The sequence below is a fragment of the Vicugna pacos genome, chromosome 35 (assembly GCF_048564905.1).
Source record: "Vicugna pacos chromosome 35, VicPac4, whole genome shotgun sequence".
Classification (NCBI taxonomy): Eukaryota; Metazoa; Chordata; class Mammalia; order Artiodactyla; family Camelidae; genus Vicugna; species Vicugna pacos.
This window is the reverse complement of record NC_133021.1, coordinates 31,204,555-31,228,882: the sequence shown is the minus strand read 5'-3', so window position 1 is coordinate 31,228,882 and position 24,328 is coordinate 31,204,555. Positions and strand designations below refer to the sequence as shown.

The 24,328-nt window shown below is 40.9% G+C and overlaps 1 protein-coding gene, 1 long non-coding RNA gene and 1 other non-coding gene across 4 annotated transcripts in view; 1 reads left to right on the top strand and 2 right to left on the bottom strand.

The window, feature by feature from the left end:
- The window catches only part of KIN (Kin17 DNA and RNA binding protein), a 398,804-nt gene that overhangs the window by 290,194 nt on the left and 84,282 nt on the right, over positions 1–24,328 (bottom strand). The window lies entirely within an intron of this gene.
- LOC116277022 (uncharacterized) lies at positions 1,878–12,398 on the top strand. The gene is made up of 3 exons (XR_012067052.1): positions 1,878–1,991; positions 8,670–8,745; positions 9,462–12,398. It is a non-coding gene; the product is annotated as an uncharacterized lncRNA (long non-coding RNA).
- Positions 17,322–17,396, bottom strand: TRNAT-AGU (transfer RNA threonine (anticodon AGU)). Its single transcript has one exon. It is a non-coding gene; the product is annotated as a tRNA-Thr (tRNA).

Here is a 24,328-nt window from a genome sequence, read left to right as displayed (position 1 = left end):
TTTTTTTTAAGAGTAAGACACTGTATTTTTGGTGTATTTTATTTGTAGGCTCCGTTGAACTAGATATTGTAAGATAGTCACTTAGAGAAGGTAAAATTATTAAGTTTGGTATAAAATGTAAGATTTTGGTCCCTTTTCCTGTCCATACAGTTACTCTAACCCTTATGACCGGGCACTTACATCTTCAGACCAAGCAAACCATAAACACACCCAACCAATAGGAACCCGGAACACCTTAGTTATCAGCAGCCCTCGGAAGATGGTTTCTGCATCCATCAGAACGCAGTAAACAAGCAGTAGAGGCTGGACGTGGCTCCACATCAACACCGTATATTTATATTAGTGCTTCCTCAGGGCCCCTGAGTGTCGGCACCTCTCTCAGCGTGTCCTTCGCAGGGTGTCATTCCTCTTCCACCTCGGTTTCTACCCCATAGACTTGGTTTTTTTGGTTCCGCCTTCTAAACTCCAGGATTGTGTGCATAAAACAATGAGGTTACCCGAATGGTAAAGGTGAATTGATTATCAATTAGTGATGGTAATGAAATAAGGCCGTGCCTACGGTAAAAATACGTTAGGTCGCGCGCGAGGCGGGAAAACCGGTGACGTGAAGACTGTCACTTCCTTCTCGAGGTCTTTGCCTGGAGCCTCATCCACTCTTCTCCGCCCCGGTGGTGTTGCCTTTCCTCCCTAATCTCCGAAGGATGCTGCTTCATGCTCTGGACAGGGAACGGGGAAGCATCAGGGTGAATGTCAGGGAAAGCCAGGCAGGAGAAGGGGGCACTGCCTTTCGAGCAAACACGTGATGGGCTTACACACAAAGGAAATCCTCGCAACCTTTAAAAAAGATTATTTCACATCGTGTTTCACCACCGAGGAAGCTGGGACTGAGGCGGTTCTGAGTTTGTCTTATGTTAGTTTACGTGAATTCAACCCTAATCCAAATCCTGCTTCCTATGTTTCCCTCTGGAGTCCAGGGTCAGCAGCCAGGATGCTCCTGTGTGGATGAACTTCAGATTGGTCTCCGTGAAGTGTTTCTGTTTTAATTTTATTTTTTTAATATTTTAAAAATTTTAATTGAAGTATAGTCAGTTTACAATGTTGTGTCTATTTCTGGTTATATGTGGAATCTAAAAAAAAAGACACAAATGATTTACAAGAAGGTGTTTCTGGTTTTGACATTTGCTTTGAAGCAGTGAGGTTACTGGTGTTGACAACACAAATACAGATCAACAAAAGTTGGTATCTGCCTGTTGGCTTTTCATTATTATCAAGACTCCTTTAGGAGAATAATGGAATTAAATGTTTTCTTGGTGGGGGCAGTCTATGTATGTGCTTCTCTTGACACTTTGACCAGCAAGTGCATTATTAGTGCTGTGTGTATCTCTAGTTCTTTCTCATCTCTAGGATTATTCCATAGCCTCAATTTTTTGTTTCCTCTTCTCAACTTCAGGACAGCCAAGGCAGTTATCTTACTACCAAGTTGTTAGCTTACTACCTTTTTGTTTGTTTGGTTTTTAAAGGAGTATCCTTGCAACCAACTAACAAACCCATGGTCTGACCGAGGGGGAGGCTGGTGTTGGGTGGCACAGAGAGAGAGCGTTGCATATTCAGGAGATTCCCTTGCTCCCATCAGTCTAGCGGCCAGGGAGGATGAGTGCTGCCTTGTTCGCTTGCCTTGAATAGAGAGCTGTCCCCACTGCAGCCACTGGGAGTGTACTTGAGAGGATTTTAAGTAAATACCACCATGGGGCCAGTGTGCGCAGACTGTCAATTTGTATTTATATGATGTGTGACTGTGCTGAAACAGGCATCATGAATCATTCAGGATTACCCTCATGGAGAGCCTCTAATTCTGCCCAAAGGATTAGGGAAACAGGGTTCAAATGCCATTCATCAGCCTCGTCTTTCAGGGAGCACCAGTGAAGTCACCCAGCGCCTGACCTATCATTGAAACACTCCATCTCCAAGTCTCTGAGAAAGGTCACCTAAAGGTAATGGAATATTTTTGTCAAGGTGGCATAGCCATGCCCCCTAAGCTGGTTTGGGAAAATATTTTCTAGGGCAGGAGACACAGGAGAAGGGGGAACTCATGGAGCATGAAAGGAGAGAGATGGTTCAATGCCCTATGCATTTCTAAAAAATGTCTTCCTGGATGATAGATATTAATGTCGTTTTGCAGAATAATCCCACTGACACGCACGTTAACGTCTCCCCGAAGGAGACTCAGTTCACCGTCAAGTGGTTGCTAACCACGCAAGCAAGGAGGAAATTTTCAACAAGTGGTTTGGAACTCCTTTCCTCTTCCATCTTCTCATGGCAGAGTCTGAATAATATCTGGATTGTGTCTGTGCCCAGCAACCTTGTCTTTATTCTCTTCATCACCCTGGGTGTTTGGGTTGAGAGTGAACATATTTAAATATCAAACCAAACTTTTCAGAGGAGAAGGGACTTCAGTGAATCACCAAGAATGAGAAGGGGGAATAGCGGAATTCAACATAAGAGTGAAGTAGCCTAGATACAGGATTTTACATTTGATGGTTGGCTTCAGTCACCTGTACCAACACTTCTGTGGCTGCTGTGAAACTGTTTTCATCATGGCTGAGCTGTCAACAGCTTTTGGCACAGTAGATGGCTCCGTGAAATAATTTTTCCACATCATGGTGTACACCTTTGGTTTTCCTCCTACCATGAGTTACACATTCTCAGTTTCTTTGCTTCTTCCTCATCTACCTGACTTCCTGGTGTCAGGGTGCCCTAAGGCACCTTCCTTGGACCTCTCATGTCCTCTGTCTGTGCCCTGAGAGATGCTCTTTTGTCTCATGGATTTAAACCTCAACTGTGTATTGACAATTCCCACGCTGACGAGTGTGCCAGTCTGGACCTCTCTTCTGAATTCCAGACTCACATTTCTGCCTGCCTACTCAAGATTTCCACTTGGTTTCTTGAACTGAACATGGCTAACACTGATTCCAAATTGTCACCTCTCCAAACCTACCCCAGCCACAGCCTTTCCCATCTTAGTTCATGCGAACGCTATCATTTTTTGTATCTTCGGTCAAAAATTGTTTATACTCTAGCACACATCAGGGTTGTGTGGAGTGAGAAAGCTTGATTTGGAACTTCCAAATGTGGTTTGAGGTTGTCCGATTAAATGCTGGCTAGTGTCCCACGTCCCCAGGCGTGATGTCGGCAGACGGCAAACCTCCCGGAGAAAACCAGTGTTTGGTGTGAGAACAGCGACACCGGATCTGAGGCTCTATCCTTTACAGGAGGGGCGGCCAAATAATTCTTGAGAGACATGTTGTAATTTACAATAAGACGGCCTAGATATAGAGTAACTTCTTGTATTTTAATGCAAGTCAGACTGGGTCCATGGATTCCACCGTTTTCCTGGACGCCATTGATACTGGGGCTCCAGACAGCTCCAAATTAGCATTAAAATAGGACTGATGCTCTAAGAGGTCTTGTATTCATGGGATTATACACGTAAAATACACATAATATATATTATGCATAATCCCATGGGAAGCATGTAAAGAATTAAAAAATATATTTCTTTCCCCCCAACATGGAGAATTTTTTCAAAATCCTCTTGTTATTATGACCTCCACTTTTTTTTTTTAATGGATGTACTGGGGATTGAACCCAGGACTTCGTGCATGCTAAGCACGCACTCTACCACTGAGCTGTACCCATCCCCCCATGACCTCTGCCCTGATGGTCATCTTTGTGCATAAATCGTGGTTCATATTTCAGATGGCTACTTTAGGATAGATTCCTTGAAATGAAAATACTGGATCAAAACACTTCCAGGAGCATTTGAAGGTGCCCGATGCTTATTGCTAAATTGTGTTCCAATTTGCCTTCTTCTCTGATTGCCGTGGTTTAGAGCAAACAAAGCTGTGTAGTTATGACAAAAATGGGGGCAGGGGTGACCTTTCAAGTCCCATAACCAATGGGCCGAGGATGTTAAGGAAGGTGAACCCGATGAGCTCTCATGAATTTTTGCATCACAGAAGAACTGAGTGGAGCATGGGAGGAAGTTAAATCGGAGAGTGGAAGCTAACGCAGGATGTAGTTAATGTTGAAAGAATTTGACGTTCAAGGGTAGAAGTATCCACAAGTGCAAATAACACATGACTGCATGCGTGTTATTATTTCCATTTTTATAGATGAAGAAGTGGAAGAGTTTTGAGTTATTATGCCCACGGTCATGTAGTGTATTAGCGACAGACCTGGTTCTAGTCTCTGTTCTCAGTTCCTGCTCTGTATTACCCCTCAGTGTTTACAAATCTTGTTTCCACTACTTAGAGGGTTCAAGGCGTCACATGTTTGCTAAGCAAGATAATTTAGGGTGGGACAGAGTCTCTCCTAACATAGTCTGCTGTGGAACAACTGGCCAAGACCAACCTTCCTCTGCTGCTGAAGGCAACTGGAAAGCTCACATAACTGTTTGATCAGCATATGGAGGCCTGTGGGGAAATCCATCACACCACCAGTCTATGTACAGCTTGTGGGCTAAGGAGAATTTTTAAATATTTTTAAATGGTTGAAAAAATTTAAAAGAAAAATACTATTTCATGACACGTGAGAAAATTATATGAAATTAAATTTTCAGTATTCATGGATAAAGTTTTATTGCAACCCAGCCACACCCATTCATTTACATCGTTGAGCAGTTACCACAGACACCTGATGGCAAGTCTAGAGTTTTTACTGCCTGGCCCTACACGCAGAAGTTTGTTGACTTCCGGTTTAGTTCATAGACATCATTACTCAATGATCCAGATTCTGCTGATGTCTGAAAGCTCCATGCGTGTGAAATGACACCAGTGACAGTCCTGTTGTCCACTTATCAGTGTGTCCATTAAACATTCTTTGATTGTGTCTGGTTATTAAAGCAAGAAAAAATGGGAGATTTTGCCACTTCATCTTCAGGGTTTGTTCTGTACCCAAGAGTCTTATTGCCATGATGGGCCATGAAAACCTTCAACCATTGGTTTTAGAACAGGTTTGGAACAGGCGTCTCACGTCACTTGAGAATCAGCTACCATTATGCATCTTTTTGGCATTCGAATGTGCTTGTCAGCTGAGGGACTGGTGGGTGGACATGAGGATCCATGATAAGTCTATGGGCAAATGGACTATGTGATTTAGGGCAGTCCACTGTGTGAAATGTATTTCTCCTCATTTATATATGATCATTGTTCTGTATTTTAATCTTTCTTTGCACGACACAACGGTTCGACATTTGTATCTATTGCTAAATCATCACCACAATAAATCTAGTTAACATCTGTCATGACACATAGTTACAGACTTTTTTCTTCCTTGTGATGAGAATTTTTAAGATTCTCTTAGCAGCCTTCAAATATGGCATTCAGTATGATTAACTGTAGTCCCCACACTGTACATCACATCCCCATGACTTATTTATTTAACAACTGGAAATGGGACCTTTTGACCATCACCCATTTCACCCACCCCTCACCCCCCATCCCCATGTCTGGCAACCTTTACTCTGTTTTCTGTGTCTATGAGCTTGGTTTTTTGTTTCGTCTTCTTTTGTTTTTTGGTCTTTAGGGTCCACATTTAAGTGAGAGTCCCTTCCTTTTTTTTTTTTTAACAGCTCAGGGCAAAGGAAAAAATACGTATGTAAAACTGAGCTAGATAAGCAAATAAATATTTTTAAAATAATAGAATAAAGGCTACAGGAGAGGTATGATGTTCTAGAACTGCCAGTATTCAAAAACAAAATGGTGCGCACTTAGGAAACCTGGTGTGCTGGCTCATAAAAATGATACTTCTGTTGAAAACAACTAAAATGCCGGGTAAAAAGAAATGTAATCTCCTTAAAAGCATCAATGAGCTGGGAAAAATTTCAACAATAAACCAGCCAGGCACTGAATGAACTGGGAAACCACAGAGAGGCAAGCAAGTGAAACAGTGGGACTGGCTTTTGCCCTGAGGGTGTATCCCAAACTGAGTAAACTTGAACTTCAGCTTTGTTGTTTTAAAGTGATGTAATAGTTCTATTTAAAACTCAAAATTGACAGTATGCTAGAAATTACATTCTTTGTAACTGTGGAACATTATAATGTAAAATTTGAACATTAACTTTAAAATGTGTAAGGGAATATGTAGTTTTTTAAGAATCCTTTTGGGGCTATGCAAATAAAAATATGAAGAATCGTGGGTAAGACAGGATTTAAAAATATATATATATATTCACAATCATGATCAGTTTCCCAACTCTCTCCTTAATCACAGAGTGGAGTCAAGTTTACAGTTTTTGGCTACTGAATGCATCAAATCTGTAATTGTGACTCCAGGAGCACTATTTCCTGTTACTGATTTAAATTTTATCTGCAAGACCAGGTACAACTAAGCTCAAAGAGATAGCGTGTTATTTAAGACAACCAACATTTCATAAAGAAATACTCATGTATAAAAATGTCATCAAGAGCATCCATTTGGTTTAGAGAGCAATTGTTACCTTAGCACCTACTAGGAAACCAAACAATGGAATGTAGTCTCTGATATATTTATTACAACTGTACCTTGATGCACTAATATAATTGAAGGTGATAAATACAGTAGAAAAAATTAATATATTGGTGTTGGGGGCAAGGTGACACTGTGAACTGGATGTCACTCAGCGACATACTGTTAGTCATTGTACTCACGAACATGATTTGATTTGTAGTAACTACATCTGAGACCACCATTAGGGCTCTTGATAACAGGAGTAAACACAGGGACCGCTTTTTAGTGCTGTGAACCTCTAACTGGTGACATCGCACCCTGCCTCCTCTGGAAAGCTAGTAGTTCCCACCAGAGGGTCATGGCTACAGGAGCCAGCCTTCACAATGACCCCCGATGGTCCCTGGCTTGGGACAGTCACGCACTTGCAGAATCCCCCCTCGCCCACCTTGTCTCAAGGTTGGTTGGTGTGACCATCAGTGTTTGGCAGAAGTCGTATGTCATAGTTTACTTCTTCATTAATCAAGTTATACAGAGGCTAAGGAGAGCTGAGAACAAGGCCATGTGTAGTAGAGAATGGGGTTTGGTATGATTTACTTGGCTTTTGGATGAAATTCAATCCAATAATAACACCGATACGAAGAAAAGACAGAATCCGAGGCCTGGAGAGACCAAGAATCCATAAATTGAAGTCTCCTTGAGTCATTTACATTAAACGTACACGTGGATCACAGAAAGCTTGCCTAAAACTGGCAATCACTCCACATTAATGTGAATCTGGAGAGCAGACTCTCTCATAAGGTCTCCCCCTGCGTGCTGGCTCGTCTCTGTTGAAGTCACATGGCAAGTCATTCTCGTTGAACAAAAGGACGTCCCTCTCATCTGTAAGTGACCAGTCATAAAAGTGAATGTGAATAGACCTCATGCATGGGTTGAAGACCACCAGTTAATTTGAGATTGACTGAAGGATCCACCCCTTTCGGCTGACAGAGGGCAAAAGGGAACTTTCCACTAAGTGAGTGTGTCTGTTTCTTTGCTTCTCTCTCGCTTTCTATAATATTTAAGTAGTTATCCAGTGTAGACGGAAGAAACCGAGGCGTCTCCATGTGACTGTAGCTCACTGGGGCAAAGCGTGCGTTCTACCTGAATAAAAATAGGAGCAAAACACAGAATATACTGACACCTGATGACGCTCTGTAAATTAACCTGTCAAACTTTACAGTTCTTTCTGCTTGAACACGTCCTTTCTCCCACTGACCAGAATGTTTGGGGACCATCTGGAATTATTAACTAAAAAGAACAGCTCCCTCCCCAATCGCTGTAGCTTAAGTTAGTCCTTTGTGGGTCACTGAGGTTTACGCTGCTTCTTGGAGTGGTCCTTAGGTTGCCTCTGTTCTGTGGGGAACGTGGTTGTCCCACTTTCAGGTAGTAAGTGGCAGCTGGTAGGTACCTTGCTGACACATGATGGTCTCTGAATGTGACAGAGAGTCCTAGCGTCGACCTAATGGAACATTCTCGTTTGCAGATATGGAGACAGACGCTGTGCGGTCAGCTGTTCAGTGCCCCACAACCCACTGGCGGCGAAGTCACGCTTAGAATCGGGGTCTTGGTGTGCTGGCTGCGCTGTATGTCTGCTGTCACGATGGTGACTGCAGAGCAAAACCTGCTTGTGACTTGGGTCTTGCTTTCTGTCGCTGAATATCCTGATGTTGGTGTAATTATTAAGGCAGTTAAAATCTCAGGCATATTGTGGCTCATAAAAATAAGCATCTTCTCTGAAAAAGAAGGTCATTCTGTAATCAGAACAAGGCGGGGGCTAAGTCCTTCAACAAGTTTCTCCCACAGACTTTCCAGAGGGTTAAATGACACTTTCCCCATCTCACTGGCTTTAAACTGTTGAGCTAAGATCTTGACCCGTGAACATATTGTATATCAAGTGGCTCGAAACACAGCAGGGGGAAAATCAGCCTTACTGCATTTTCTGGTAGGAGAACATCCTTAAATTATATCGAACTCTTGCCTTATAAAACAGCACATGGCTCTCCGGCTTCAGTGGCCGCTGCCTCACCGCGCAGGCTACTTGGAAAGTAATTAAATTGAACAGACACTGGCCTTGATTTAAAGTCAGAGGGGGAAGCAGTTAATTGAATAGAAATGACAGTCCTTCTTTTTTTTTTTTTTCCAAGGCTAGGCCAAGCTGAGAGACAATGTAAATATTAAAAGGGAAACAGCCCTAAACCATCAAGATGAATCACTTGCTTGGTGAGTACAATTTATTTTATTTCACTTGATAAGCCAAGGAAACATTTGAGTCCTTTGTCATTCTCAGGGCTCCTTTCTCTCCAAATAGCAGTTGGACTTGGTGATTCTTTGTCACCTTGGTGTCCAGGCTTTCAAACCTTCTCTCGCTGGAGTTTTCTGGTCTGCTTTCAGGTTAAAGGGGCGTGTGTGACAGAAGCTGGGAAATAAAAGATGGAATTGTTTTCTTGTCATCCTGTCCCCTTGCCACCTGGCGACCGCGATTCTGTTGAGTGGAGCTAGATAATCGTCATCTCAATGCAACATGCTCCTTTATTTCCTGGGGGTCAGGCACCAGGAGGACCAGGAGGGCATAAGATCTGTTGAAACGTGACCCTCTTTGGAGCAGAGTCGTTCCACAAGTAGAGGATTGAAGGAAATGACTTCAAGGGGAAAGATCCTGGAGTTCTGAAATCAATAGCTCACAGTCAAAATGCTCATTTTCAAGAACAAAGTATAATTAAAATGTGCCCAGAGGTGAAGGAAGAGAAGGAACTTCCTTATCAAGTGATAGATATAAAATAAAAATTCAAAGTGGAAAAAAAAAACCCTCAAGTTGCAACTCTGAGTTTTGCTGTCAAAGAACAGATTGGAGCTCTAAGGACATTTACATTGCAAGTCTTTCTAGCTTGCCCTACTCAGTTTTATTTCCCTTTTCATGATTTCCTTTCCCTCTCCAGCCAAATTCTTAACCTTGTGCACCTCCTGGGAGAGATGGCCAGGAGGCTGTTGGATCCGTGCAGAAGAGAAGACGGGGGCGGGAGAGTCGTTCCCAGCGATTCCTCAGGAGCTGTTCGGAGTGGAAATCTTTTCACCTTTGCACTTAGAATAAAGCAGCCCAGCATTCACAATTAGTTGGCTTTTGCATACTCTTTGGCAAGCAAGGGCTTCTGCCACGAAGCCCAGTTTTCTAGTCTGAAGGTCAGGAAGAAGGCCTGCACAACTCCAGGCGAGGTGCGTGTAGGCATGGAGGAATGACAGGTGACCAGCAGAGACTCTGGTGAACTTCTGGCTTTGCTGCTGTTTAAGTGTCCCTTAGGGATGATGCCAACTTCCTTCTTTAGACCACAGTGTCCTTATGGCTGCAGAATGAAGAGACCAAGTGAGGTGATCTCTAAACTTCTTTTAGCTTTGACTCTATGCCAACTCCTCCCCCTCCTCCCCAGGGCATTTAAGTGGTGGAATCACACATCAGTTCCAACCACCAGGCACCGCAGGATCGAAGGGCATGAGCTGAGAAGAGACTGAACGTAGTCCGGAAATGGGTGCCTCCAATGCAGGCGAGCTATCTTTAAGCAGCACCTGTATTTCAAGAATGGGTCCGTGGAGTGAGGTGGTTCTTCTCTGCAAAAGGGAACTGATCTGCAATTTACAAAGAACAAGAAAATGCTGAGCTTTTTGCTTGGGGAAGGGTTTGCAATGTTCTCATTTTAAACTGCTTTTCTTCCAGCTTTATTGAGATCTAGTTGACACGCAGCACTCTGTGAAATTAAGGGCTACAGCATAATGATCTGATTTACAGACACTGTGAAATGATTATCACAATATGTTTAATAAATACCCATCATCTCATAGAGATACAGAATTAAGTAAAAAGGAAAAACACTTTTTCGTGATGAGAACTCTCAGGGTTTAATCTCTTAACAACTTTCATATAAAACATACAGCGGTGTTAATTATATCCATCATGTTGTACATTACATTCCTGGAACTTATTTATCTTATAACTGGAAGTTTGTATCTTTTGACTGCCTTTATCCAATTCCCCCTCCCTCCACTCGGTCAAAATGTTGGCAAGTTTCTGTCTTTCCAGATTCTTCAAGTATAAAGTAAAGAGACTGGAGTGGTGATCTCAAGAAGAACCTCCCATTGTGTCTTTCCCAGAAAAATTTCAAGAACTGATAACAAATGTTTGGGTGGAAAGGACTCTGCCCAAAAGCTAGATTCAGCAAGCATCATTACTACTGGACTTCTCAAATCTTCTAATATACCACTAGAACATTTTGAGCTTTTAAGGTGGAGATATAGAAGATCGTATTTACTTAACTTGTTTAGTTACAGAATTCATCCCTCCCCTGCAAAGTCATTATTATTATCATAATAATTTTTTGTTATTTTTATTATCTTAAGCAACTAGTGTTTGAAGAGGATGCTTTGGGGGAACATACCTATAAGCAGTAAATGCTTTCAATGTCCACTTACTCTCCAGAAGAGATGTGCCATTTATTCTTAATTTTCTTAAAAAATTTTTTTTTTTATTGAAGTATAGTTGATATGAGGCTGGAAGCCCCATAAAAAGACCAGCAGGACCCCAGGCAGGGCCACTACTCTCCTGCCGGCACCATCCGGTTCCCTGGCACAGAGGCTCTATCTCACTTTTTGCCTCTGAAATGGCTTACTTACCCCTAAAATTCTATTGGTTTGCTGAACTCACTCCTGATTGGTTATTTCTCTCTCTCCTGATTATTTCTCTCCCTCCTGATTGGTCCATTTCTACAAATCTTGTTCCTAATTAGTCAACTTTTGTTATACCTCATTTGCATATGATATTGCAAAGTGTAAACTGGCAGCCTATAAAGGCCTGTGTAAACCTACAGCCGGAGTCCAGAGCTTGGAGTGTTAACTCCTCTGGGCCCACTGGCGTAATAAACCTGAGGTCTCCACCCCTCTGAGTGCTGCTTGGTGTCTCGCCCGGATCCAGGTTGCTGTCACACCTGAGCTGTAACACATTTTTTCTGCAACAGATATACAATGTTGTGTTAGTTTCAGGTGCACAGCAATGTGACTCAGTTACACACATCCATGTACATATTCTTTTTCATAGTCTTTTCCACTGTGGTTTATTACAGGATATTGACTGCAGTTCCCTGTGCTCTGCAGTAGGACCCTGCTGTTTATCTGTTTTAGATACAGTAGGTTGTATCTGCTGATCCCAAACTCCTCATGTATCCCTCCCCCACCCCCTTCCCCTTTGTGTCTGTGAGTCTGTTTCTGTTCTGTAAATAAGTTCACCTGTGTCATATTTTAGATTCGCATGTAAGCGACATCATGTGGGATTTGTCTTTCTCTCTCTGACTTGCTTCATTTAGTATGATAGAGACGTCCATTTAATATGGGAGCCAAGGGGCTTTCAACGTGGAGGTTTTGAAGAACTTTCCAGATGAAACCACACAGTAGGTACTGAGGATTATAGGATTTCCCCATCCAGACTTTGCTCCAGCAGTTCACAGACCATTGCTCGTGTCCCCATTCAATCAGGGCTTTCTTAAGGATTCTCCTAAAGCACTCTGCCTTGTGAATGGAAAACAAACAAGAAAAATTGGTCTTCACAACAAAGAGCCAACAATGAGAAGAAACGGAATAAACGCTCGTAAGACCCACCGCGATTTCGTGTAACAGTTGACGGTAGTATTTTGAAGCTCAGTTATTTCGCATCGCGGCCAAGACCTCGATACGAGCATTTACATGAAATCTGTGGGTGCTGTTGACTGTCTCGACTGTTCTATAATCTTCATTACTCACTAGGATGTGGTGTTCTTGCCGTGTAGCCTCTGCCATTTCTCAGGCAGCTTAACTGTACACAAGACTGAGGGGGCTAGCGTTCAGACTTCATAAAGTTTCACATTCGCACATTTAAAGAATAAAGTGTATGCTGCTTTAAGTGAATCGTGTTAGTTTTTTTTTCTGTTCTTGCAGGTTTCAGTTTGAAAAAAACCCGAATTGTTTGAGAAATGTAGGTGACATGTCACCTAGGAAAGTCCCTCTCTGAAGCACGGTAGACGGCAGAGCAGGAAGTCAAAGGTGGCCAGCTGAGATTGCTGCTCCCCTCCTCTCATCCGCAGCCCGGCACCTGCATCTCTTCTGATCGGCGTGAAAAACCAAGTGAACGATCAGTGAAGACAGGGGGTCCTGCCCATGTTCTCCTTGGGTTTCTAGATCAGGACGGTTTTTACTAAGACCGTCGTTTGCCTTTGACCATTTCTTTTCTTCTCAATTCCTTCCTTCCCTTCCCTTCCCTTCTCTTCTCTTTTCTTTGCCATTACCTTTTCTAATAAGCACAGTTTTGCATTACCCCCAGGGTCATAACTCAAATCACAAAGATGGCGTCCAAAACGGATTTTTCAATGAATGAATGAATTATATACGAAGTGAAAAAATAGGCGTGCAAATTCTGACTCCATCAACATCTGGCTCCCTGACCCAGAGAGCACAGCTTTTCTTGGCTGCATCCCTGCCCCCCCACCGACTTATATTAGGGCTCCTCACCTTGTAGAGTCGACCCTATTTCTAGTAGAACACAGTCTTCCAGGAGAGTTATGAGCCAGTTTTATTCCATTTCTTGTCCTTTCCTTTCTCTGGATGTGTCAGAATTTCCAGCAGAAAGGAGGGGGGAAGTGGAGCGTTAAGTTGGCATCTTCTTTCTATTCCAAATGGAGTCTTTAATCCTAACTCCAACCCTTCTTTTGTTGGCTACCATGGACCTCCCTCCAGCCATGAAAAGATCTCAGCTTCCAGTTATAAGATAAATAAATCCTGGCCATGTCACATACAACGTGGTGACCATGGCATTTGGTAGGGGTGATGAATCTTGGAAACATTAAAGCTGAGGGGTGTAATAAGCAGCTAGATGTATGGGTCCAGAACTTAGAGAGAAGGGGTCTGGGCTGGGGATGTGATTTTGGGAGTCACCGATGGATTGATAAGTTAGCTGGCAAAGAGCCCACTGGCTTAGGGAAAGAGCTGAGGGTGAGAAGAGAAAAGGGCCTTAACCAAACCTTCCAGAATCTCAACCATTTAATCGTTAGAGTGGGATAAGCTAGCCAGGGACAGTGATGAGATGCCAGCAGAGAAAAGAGAAAGCTGGAGAGGGTGGAGTCGCCGAGAGACAAGATGAGAAGTAAACCACATCCAAGGGATTTGCACCATGGAATTCACATTGGTTACTTCACTGGGAGACATTTAGGGGGAGGAACACAGATGGGAGCTGGACCAGGATGGGTTGAGACATTAGGAGGAGGAATGGGCTGAGGGGTGTGAATCCGGACTCTGGTTAAGATGACCAGCAGATTATCTGCCCCATATGACTTTGGGGCAGAATCAGTGCTCTGCAAGTAAATTGGCATTAACTCTCCACCATTCAACCAACACTTCACTCGCATTGATTAACACCTACTATGTGCCTGGTGTGTTAGCAATGGTGCCGCAAAGACGACTATGATTCAAGACCTCAGAGCTGGTGGGAGACGTCTGCCCAGAGATGGTCACCACCGGCCAGGCAGAGAGCTGTGGGTCAGGGCTTGGCTTAGTGGTGTCTGTTGAGGCTCATGGGTTCTTCCCGTGACTCATCTCCTTACCCGAAATGAATTATGTCAACCTTTTGTCCCTCAGTTTCCTCCCCCTAAAAGTGAGGCTAATCACAGTGGCTTACCTTATAGGGATGCAGCGAGAAAAGTCTATGAAAAAAGACTGAGCAGTAAATGTTAAAGTGTTTATTCACAATTAGTGCTACCTGGATGCTGAAGGATGAACTGGAATGACTTCTCCATCAAAGGCAGCAGCCAGTTCGGCGAGGTTCTGGTGCTTAATCATGGAACGATCGCTTACCTTCCAGAGTTTTCTCGGTTGGACGCTTTCCTTCTTAATAACAGAAACATGCATTGGAAAGGGGCTTGGTCAAAAGCTGAAAAAGCAGAGTTACCCAATCCTTTTGGTATTCCTACACTTCATTGTTCCAGGTGGGTAAGAATTTTTCTGTCTCTGAAAAATGTTGAGGAAAGAGAGGAGAATGTCCAATTTCCCTCATTTATTTATTCACTTACCAATTCATCAAATATTATTTGTTGAACTGACAAGGCAGCACAAATCTCTGATAGTTTTTTTTTAATTTTATTTTTTATTAAAGTGTAGTTGATTTACATGTTAGTTTCAGGTGTACAGCAAAGCGATTTAGTTATATATATACATACACATACACACACACACACACACACGTATATTTTTTTCAGATTCTTTTCCATTATAGCTTATTACAAGAAATTGAATATAGTTCCCGATGCTACACAGTAGGTCCTTGTTGTTTATCTATTTTATATACTGCAATGTGTATCTGTTAATCCCAAACTCCCAATTTATCCCTCCCCTGTCCTTTCCTTTTTGGTAACCATAGTTTGTTTTCTATGTCCTTGACTGTGTTTCTGGTTTGTAAATAAAGTTTGTATCTTTGTTTTCAGATTCGCATATAAGTGATTTCACATATTTGTCTTCCTCTGTCTGACTTACTTCACTTAATGTGAAATCTCTAGGTCCATCCGTGTTGCTGCAAATGGCATTATTTCATTCTTTTCTATGGCTGCGTAGTATTCCACTGTATATGTGTACACCATGTTTTCTTTTTCCAGTCATCTGTCAGTGGACACTCAGGTTGCTTCCATGTCTTGGCTATTGTACATAGTGTATACCATTTACCTTTTAAAAATTCACTTTCTTAATATAGACCTAAGTGTTGATTTCCTTAATTTATTTTTATTTTTAAATTTTTTCCTATGATTTCTCTAATTTATTGTGTGAACTTGTCTCAGTCTGAGTCTTTGTGCATGGATTTCTGATCTGGAAAGGAGAGAATCAGTCTAGAAAATACCTGGGATTCTTTCCATTTCTAAACTTGGGTGATTCTGACTAGCTAACAAACCATTACAGGTGTCACTACTTTGCTATTTACTTGTCAGCACCCATATCTGTGGGCAAAGACAGCGTAAGAGTCCTGACACACCCTGAATTCAGGACGCAAGACCGCTCCGTCTAACGTGGCTTTTGGGGCTGGGTGCATTCCTCCGCGGTTCTTGGGAGGACTGGCTGCCCTGGTATGTAGCCAGGGCTTCCCACCTAGGGCAGCTGGGTTGGTGCCCAGAGAACTGATTCTCTCGTAGAAGCCTCCCACTTCCTGAGAGCTGGAAGCAAACCAGGACACCGCTGAGCTGAAGCACTTCCTTGGCAACAGCGGAGAAGCCACTGGAAATGGCAGACCGTCTTGATGAAGACTTCTCCAGCAGCTAGCTCTTGACCAGAATGACTTAATCCCGACAGTCTTCAGCAGCTCCAAGTAGGTGTGGAGAGTTGGTAGAACTCTTCTACAAGATCCAGTCCAGCTAAAGTCAAAGCTGATTTAAGGAAGATTCGAGGATATGTGGTTGAGCAGTAATGTCCTTGTGCGAGTTCACCAGCTGTGAGACCCACCTATGAGTTGATGTGACTTGACTGTATCCTTCAGAATCCTTCACTTGGGCACGTATCAGCTTATCGCTCCACCCACACAGGTGCACCAAGGGCCCGAAAATTCTCCTCTAAGAAAATGTTAATAAGTTGAAAAGAAGGCTTAAAATACCGTCATGTAGCACTGAAGAAATCTGTATCCCGAGTGTCTTAGTAGAACCAGGATCTCAGCTATTTCTGTATTTGAGCTCTCTCTGGGGAGTGGGCCTTACTCTTGTGATCATCTACCACAGAACCAGTATTCAAAGTAACGTGAATTTTAATATTTATAGAGCAGATATTTTCCAACCTAGTTTCTTTTCCCGGGACCTTGCTGTAATACTGACCTTTAGTTTCACTGCCAATTAGAGATAAAATAAGATGTTGTCTTAAAACTTCTAGAAACCTCCTTTGTTGAGTGAATTACTTGAATTCACACAGTGCTCTTCAGAAATGAAGTTACTTGGCTCCAAAGAATGATCTTCATTTGCTCTTAAATTCAGATTTTTTCCCCCAAGTCCCCTGCCTGCTGGCTGGGAAGAGTGGACCAGAGGTAAGAGGCAGCCTCTTTGATTTAATCACTTTGATTAAAGAGAAGCCAGGGAAGGAACTCTTGAAGATACCCCAATTTGCCTGTATTATTTCTGAAGTTAAGTTGAAGGCAAAAGGTTACAGAGTGAGGGCAATTTCAGAGTCCTTTTGACTTTCGAAATATATCAGGAAAGAAGGAGTTGAAGACAAGAAGAGGAGGAGAACAGGAAAGTAGCTGGAGGAAGGAGGAAGGGAGCCTTGTAGTTGGGTGGAGAGAAGGAAGTTGGAGCCAGTGTAAGTAGCAAACTATGTCAGGAGGAAGGACTCTGCTTTCAGAGGGAGGATGGAGGTGGTGGTTCTGGGAGAAGATGGTAGCTCTGGGCTGTTCGTGCTGGCCTTGACTCTCCACATTAAGGGCATCTAAGTGGGGGGAAGTTGTGTGGCAGAAGAGATAAGTTGTCCCTGTGATGTCAAGCCATGAGGTGGAGGACTGAACACACAGAAGAGCTGAGCACCCCTCAATTCTGTAGATGGGTTGTATCCCCATATGGAAAACGGTCCCTCTCTCTGCAGCTCAGGTGATGCTCATAGTCACGGGGCCCTGTACCAAACAGAGATGCCTTAACTTTCTAAGATATAGTTAAAAAGAAAAAAAAAGTATATTTAAAATAAATTCCTTGTGTTTTTTAACTTTTATTTTTTAAAAATCTTTATCTTTTTTTGGTGGGTGGGGGTAATTAGGTTTGTTTATTTATTTTTAATGGAGGTACTGGGGATTGAACCCAGGACCTTGTGCATACTAAGCACGTGCTCTACCACTGAGCTATACTGTCCCCCATTAAAAAGAAATATTTAAACATGTATTCTTACACGTTGGTAGTATGAAAGCGATTTCTCTTGCACAGGATTAGGACACACGGATAAAGGAGAGATCATAATGTGGAACGAGGGATGGTACCAAATACTTAAAAAGCAAAGTGGTGGAAGGACAGTGATAAATCTGTGCTCAGAGGAGTCTGTCATGATTGCTGACTTGGGGAAGGCAAGACTACGTCCCCAGGTGGGAAAGGAAATTCCAAGGAGAGGAAACAGAACGAGCAGAGACCCAACTTGAGAAAAACACAGAATGTGCAGTGTTAGCTACCTACATGATTTACGAAGGATGGTTTAATGTGACCTTTGAGTCTGCGGAATGTTCTCAGCAATCAAATTTACCAAAGACAGTTGATTTGCTTCTCTTCACACAACATTACCATCTTTTTTTCCACTCTGTTTTAATCTCCACTTACGCTTCCTGGATGGCGGAAGAAAAGTTATGAGCGTAAATGGCCTTGATCTCCAACCTGCAACGATTAATTATAATCTTTAATATGCATTACACAGTCCTCGTGAACCCAGCACGTGCCTAAACACTACCCAAACAGCTAATTGAAAAGTTCAATGAATTCAGTCATTTGGCACCATGTAATTGAAAAAGAAAAAGCTCTGTAATTTTCAAAATTCTCTCTTTTTTATGCTGAATTTAGTCAAATTGAGACAAAACAGTGCCATTAAAAATTTTCTCTTTACAACTTCTCAAATACTGAGGTGTTTAGAATAAATACTGCCTGGAGGTTAAAAAAAAAATTGTGATCTGAACTCTGAAGCAATGCCCAGAAGTAAATATTCTTTATGTGATCTATTTCTGTTGCTTTCTATAAATATCACATGCATACTTAAGTTTAATCTAGAATAATAATTAAATATGTAGTAACCTATCTCTTCCATGTTCCAAGTTACTACCTGATCTAAAAAACGGATTTTAGTTCGTTTCTTGTTTAGTCAACTGATAGAGAGATATGATGATTTTCTCAAGAATAACACCAGGTGGGATTTGGAGATTTTGGTAGAACGCTGCTCAGAAAGGGTGAGTTTGACTGCCAAGAAAATCCAGCATGAGTAATTTACTCTGTGCTTCCTGGTGAATGAGTTTATGTACAAACTTTAAAGTACGGAATTGAAGGTCTGTATGCCTCGTTCTGAATAGAAACGCAGCTGTGAGATATTTCCACAGGTCAGTTATAAGTCATTTTATAATTTTAAAATGGGATTTATGCAAGTATGGTATAGTCACCTGTGAAAACAATTAGGTAACTTTCCCTTGTTAAAAGAGGACAGATGACAAGACATTTAAGGTCCATTTCAGCTCTAAGATTTTTATCATTTTATGACTAATAAATCACTTTGAATTCAAAGATTTAATTACTAAAAAAAAAAAAAAAGCCAACAGTGATTTTAACAAAGAAATGATGAACTATGGGTGAGAGCTGAGTGGATCATGTTGTATCGACCTGTCCGTTTAAGACCATGCAGGAATCATAGTAGGCACTTAAGTAAATATTTAATGTTGGTGGATGGGTACAGGATTGAATTTTTCTTCATAGCTTACTTATGATGTTGATGTTTCTAATGACTTTGAAAAAAGAACATTTCAGAGATGTTCCCACATGAGCAAACAGAGAATCGAATCCCTCATTCAAAAAATTTGGAAAGTAAACTGCTTTGGCACATTATATCCAGAGAGTTCAAGCCCTAAACTAAATTTTCTCTCTGAATTCTTTATAAAATTTATTCAATTTCCCCTGTTGGTGAAAAAGTTTCAGAAGAATAGGCTTGAGCTGTAGGTTATAGAAAGTTTCCTTGTAGAAGTGATTGGAGTTCTACACTTATTACAAATGTCTGTTATGCCAATGAGTAATGAGCAAGTGGGAGAGAGGTCAATCTATTACTTTTATTTTATTTTTTAAAATTTTTAAAATTTTAAAATTTTTTATTTTTTTAAACATTTTTATTGATTTATAATCATTTTACAATGTTGTGTCAAATTCCAGTGTAAAGCACAATTTTTCAGTTATACATGAACATATATATATTCATTGTCATATTTTTTTCTCTGTGAGCTACCATAAGATCTTATGTATATTTCCCTGTGCTTTACAGTATAATCTTGTTTATCTATTCTACAATTTTAAAATCCCGTCCATCCCTTCCCACCCTCCACCTCCTTGGCAACCACAAGTTTGTATTCTATGTCTGTGAGTCTATTTCGGTTTTGTATTTATGCTTTGTTTTTTAGATTCCACATATGAGCGATCTCATATGGTATTTTTCTTTCTCTTTCTGGCTTACCTCACTTAGAATGACATTCTCCAGGAGCATCCATGTTGCTGCAAATGACGTTATGTTGTCAGTTTTTATGGCTGAGTAGTATTCCATTGTATAAATATACCACATCTTCTTTATCCAGTCATCCATTGATGGACAGTTAGGCTGTTTCCATAGCAGCACTATTTACAATAGCCAAGACATGGAAACAATCTATTACTTTTGACGTGACTTTCTTTTTCCAGTGTTAATCTTAGGGTTTCACTTGCCTCCATTCAGATAGCTTAAAGAGCTCTGCTGATTTTTGCCTGTCAAAGTACATCAGTGAGCTTGCATAAATCTGAGAGGGAAATCCCAGCATTTTTGAGACTTGAGGCAAAGCTCTCCAACAATGAAAACTTTGTGCTGTTCTGATTGGCTCAGCCATGCATCATCCCTCCTTCTGCTGGTGGTGTCCTGGAACTGAAAATCCTCCTTCCAGAAGCCTTTCAAGGCATCAAGCATCAATGGCGTGAGATATTTGTGATATTTATGATGTCCACTAATTTCCAGAGGTTGCAGGGAGCATTTCATTGACATATTAAGTGGTTTTTGTTTATGTGCCAATCTTTGGCCAAGATTAAGCCTAATCAAACTCGTAGGATTTATCCTCCTGCTGAGAATGTGGCACAGGGACCAATTTCCAACCAGATCAGCACGTGGAATAGTTTATGGGTTTTATAACAAGACAAAAGACACTCATCAATGTTATTAATGGGGAACATAAGAGAAGACACAGAGAAGGAGAAGAAAGGGCAAAGAAGGAGGAGGAGGAAGAGGAGGAAAAGAAGAGGAAGAAGAAAGGGATTCAATGAAATTTCCTCCCATAGTCTCAAGATTGAGCACGATTTCTACCGAAAACTGAGTTAAATAATGTCACCTTGTCCAGAAGATATAAATGGGGCTTTTCATCTGAATAGTTGTGGAACTGAAATTCAGGGAATGATCAAAGTAGTCACTAATAAGTTCTCACCGCCAAGCCAAGTATTACACCTAACACGCTAAAGCCTTTATCACCCAGCATGTTATGTTTATTAAACAGTTGTATTCAATGAACAATGGTTCATGTTCATATGAAAATCGGGACACACAAGCTACTGCATTTTCCTTAGTTCCATTCAAAACAAACTATCTGAAATGATTTCAAATGGCATAATTATCTTAGAATGTTCCAGAAAACATCGATAGACAATTCCTATAGTAAAATGAAATATATAACAAATCCACCAGAAGCATGGGCAAAACTCACTTCTCTGATCATGTAAAACAAAACGGGAATTACAACCAACTGGTTAACACTTAATTTCCCACAATTTGTCTATAAAATGATCAGCCATCTCTTTGTACATTTAAAAGATTTGTAAGGTAACTCGGTATAAAGCTTTCTGGTTAGTAGTCACCTTCACGCAGTATTTTGCTGTCACGGTAATGAATCGGCAAATACGGGCAATGTTTTAGTTGGATTATTTGAAATCCCCTAAACCGGACCTGAGTGGAACATAATCCTATAGACATTTGACAACATGGTTTAAAGACCTAGTGATGAAATTTCGTTCCCTGAGTGTTATTTCTTGTATTTCCTGTTTGTTTTATGCATTGTTACTTTCTGATCTTCCTAATACCCTTGAAGTAAGACTACTGGCTACTCCTACCTTGAAGCATAAGGTGCAAGCATGACGTCACAAATCATATGCAGCAGCCAAGTCTGTGGACCAGAAACTGCCACACACGATGCAAAACGCTGGAAAGAAATGATCAGGTTCCTATTATCAATGACAGTTAATTGCCCAAGAAAAGTTTCACATTTCTCTTGGATGTATTCAGAGACAAACCTCTCCACCTTTATAATCTAACCCCAGAAGAGTATTTTACGCATTACGTGCTGTAGATTTACTATAGCCCAAGTATCTGCAAGCAAGAACACTGAGGGAAGGGACATCGTCCTGGTCTTCTTGTGCCTGCAAAACACTTTGCATGTGGTAGGTTCTCAATCATTGCTCATTTGTTGTGACTTAATCTGCCGTGTTAGTAAGACTCCTACGTGGGTTTACTCTACTTAGTGAACTGATGAAAAATAAAATCAAGAAGAAAGAAAATAAGCTTAAGAAACATTGGAGTATGTGAAGCAATACTGAAAAACTTAATCAGACTGTATCATTGGTTCTCAAACTTTTCAGTGTCAGAACCCTTTGACCCCCTTAAAAATTACTAAGGACCCCAGAGTGCTTTTGTTTATGTGTTTTATCTGTGATATTTTAGAAGTTAAAAATGGGACACTTAAAATACTTACTTTAAATATTGTCAAATATTTAAATTTTAAATATTTATTTTAAATATTAACAAATATTTTAACTTTAAATATTGACAAATATTTTAGTTTTAAATATTTGTTTTAAAGATACTTTTATTTATTTAATAGAAATATTTAAATCAGAAAAGGTCTATTTAAAAAAATCACATAAGTGTAACCACAGTAAATATTATATGTTGACCAACAATTTACATCTTATGAAGAATAACTAAATTTCCCTAAACAAAACAAAATAAGCCAGGAGAGTCGTCTTAGTTTACAATTTCACACATTTCTGTAGTGAAAAAAGCTGGTTTTATTTCATAATTTTACACAATTCTGTGAATAAAACATGTCAGCTTCTGAGTTCAGGCTGTGTGGCCTCACACAAATGTGTATTAGGAAACTGGAGGACCTCTGATTCCCCCAGAGTGTCTCGGGGACTCCAGAGTTCACCAGAGCACACTTTGAGAATGCTGACGTTCGTAACTAGAGAATTACAACTAAGCTCACTCTACTGGGAAATCATTCAAAACTTGGTCTGCTGGTCCACATGGTTGTTAATTGCTTTCAACAGGAAAATAGACTTTTATACAAGTCTATGATCATGATGTTTCTGCATAGCTTCTGGAAGGTTGTTCTTTACCCATAGTTACCTTCATACCACTTAAGTTGATTTTGCTAACCACTTGTCCTCCAGCTAAAGAAACAGGATGATCCTTAGGCGACATTACCATCTGTATCTATCATTGTGTTAATTATCACTCTGCAGTCTCCAGAAATGCTTGTTGGTCTGTCATTTAAGAAAAAAATGACACAATAGTGTTGGCTCCCTAGTGCTTTCTTCCCAAGACTGAAACTGCTGCCCTGGTGAAATATTCCAGTTTTGTTTCACTTTTCACCTAGTGATAGAGAATGATGAGTGGGCTGGTATGTGGATGAATCTGGTTATGTGTGATCAGTGTGGTGAAATCCTGGCGATAACTATCTGGTTTTTAGACGGGTTTATGAAGATACTTCTCAGACTTCTGCTATTGCCTTGAAATGGAAGCTTCAAACAACAACAACAAAACAAAAGCTAGTTGTGCTGTGGATTAGAAATCTTAAGGCAGCCTGTAGATGCATGGATTTCAAATCTTACGGTTTTGACAATATTTACTGATGCAAATTATTCTCCATAATTTGCTTACTTTTCAGCTTCTGATGGTACAAAAGGCCCTAGAGAATAGACGTATGTACAGTTTTCACAGTATTGGAAATTCTTAAAGGATCTGGAGCGCCTACAAATCATAAAGGAGAGAAAATAGAAATGCCAGTCTGCATGTCACATTTTCCAAACCCAGTTTCTTTCATCCAATGGCATTATGAACTAAGCCCAATTTTGGTTTCTTCCCCCAACTGACCTGCTATGTTTGCTTTTTAAAACTTAAAAAAAAATTTAATGCGATTTTAAAGTTTGCTTTCCATTTACAGTTATTACAAAAGATTGGCTATATTCTCCATGTTGTACAATGCAGCCTTGAGCCTGTCTTACACCCAATAGTTTGTACCTACTGCTCCCCAAACCCTTATGTTGTTCCCCACCCTGGTAACCACTAGTTTGTTCTCTGTATCATGTTATATTCACTAGTAGTTTGCTGTATTTTTTAGATTCCACATCTGAGCAATATCATACAGCATTCATCTTTCTCTAACGTATTTCACTTAGCATAATATCCTCCAAGTCCATTTATGTTGCTGCAAATGGTAAACTTTCACTTCTTTTGATGGCTGGCTAGTATTCCACACACACACACCACGCCTTCTTTATCCATTCATTTGTTGATGGACATTTAGGTTGTCTTGGCAATTCTAAACAATACTGCTATGAACATTGAGTTGCATGTATCTTTTTGAGTTAGTGCTTTTGGTTTTTTGGGGAATACACCCAGGAGTGGGATTGCTGGATCAGTTGGTAGTTTTATTTTTAGTTTTTTGAGAAACCTCCCTACTGTCTCCCACAGAGGATGCACCAGTTTACATTCCTCCCAACAGTGTACAAGAGTTCCCTTTGAACTGAGCCCAAGCTCAAACGGCTGGCATAAACAGTGGCAATACGCCTTTCGAGTTAATGGAGTTTAATCTCAAGTACTCAGTATATATTTGTTGAACAAATGACTCCATTAATTAATTAATTAGCTATAAAGTGAGATGTCCTTGTTGTACAGAGCCCACAAAGGTGGAAACAAAACTGGTCCCCAACATGTGTAGTTCACCAGGGAGATGTTGTGTTTAAGCCATCATTTTAAACCAGAA